Source organism: Limulus polyphemus, unplaced genomic scaffold (genome assembly GCF_000517525.1).
Source record: "Limulus polyphemus unplaced genomic scaffold, Limulus_polyphemus-2.1.2 Scaffold7921, whole genome shotgun sequence".
NCBI classification, from domain to species: domain Eukaryota; kingdom Metazoa; phylum Arthropoda; class Merostomata; order Xiphosura; family Limulidae; genus Limulus; species Limulus polyphemus.
In genome coordinates, this window is record NW_013673531.1 from 164 (window position 1) to 1,224 (window position 1,061).

Here is a 1,061-nt window from a genome sequence, read left to right on the forward strand (position 1 = left end):
GAACAGTGGGATTTAACAGTCAATCGTATATCACACCCATGGACCCAAGGTGCGGAGCTCGAATTTGTCTTTTCGGAAGTAACAGAGTGCGAATCAGGGAGTCTCAGATTGAAAGTCCGACGACGTAGTAAGTACGAATCGATACAGTTATTACGTTTCTTTAGGCTTAAATATGTTTACAAAATACAGCTAAGCCTAAGCTATAAGTCAAAACTTAGGCCATAAGAAAAATACTTTGTGACGTTTTTAGTAATTATTATTTGCTCTTTTACAACTTTCATATTACTTTAATTTAATATTAATATTAGAAATATCTCACTAGTCCGACGACAGCAGTAACTACGAGTCGATACAGTTATTACGTTTCTTTAGGCTTAAATATGTTTACAAAATACAGCTAAGCCTAAGCTATAAGTCAAAACTTAGGCCATAAGAAAAATACTTTGTGACGTTTTTAGTAATTATTATTTGTTGTTTTACAACTTTCATATTACTTTAATTTAATGTTAATTTTAGAAATATCTCAGTAGTCTTGGAGAAACATTTACGGTATCTTAAAAAGTAATTGTTTAGGCTTCTTATGGTATGTATGTATATATAGGATACAATTAAATGTTTAATTTTGTGACTAAATATTCAGAGTAAAGATTAAACTTGTTTGTTAAACAGGTACAATTAAAACAAAAACTATGATATTTTCCAAATTATCGAAGGTTTGTCCTTTCACCATAAAAAAATCGAACCCTGTATTTTAGCGTAGAAAATCCTTAAAGTAACCCTTTTGTTATTCACGGTAACAACATTTAATTGTTTATATCTGTGGGGAATACTTATTAAAGTAACAATATGTCTAGAATTAAAGCCAATTTTACGGGTATTTTTTTTTTGGTAAATCACCTGTACAAAACTGCAGGCCCAGCATGGGCAGGTGGTTAAGGCGCTCGACTCGCAATCTGAGGGTCGCGGGTTCGAATCCCCGTCACACCAAACATGCTCGCCCTTTCAGCCGTGGGGGCGTTATAATGTGACGGTCAATCCCACTATTCGTTGGTAAAAGAATA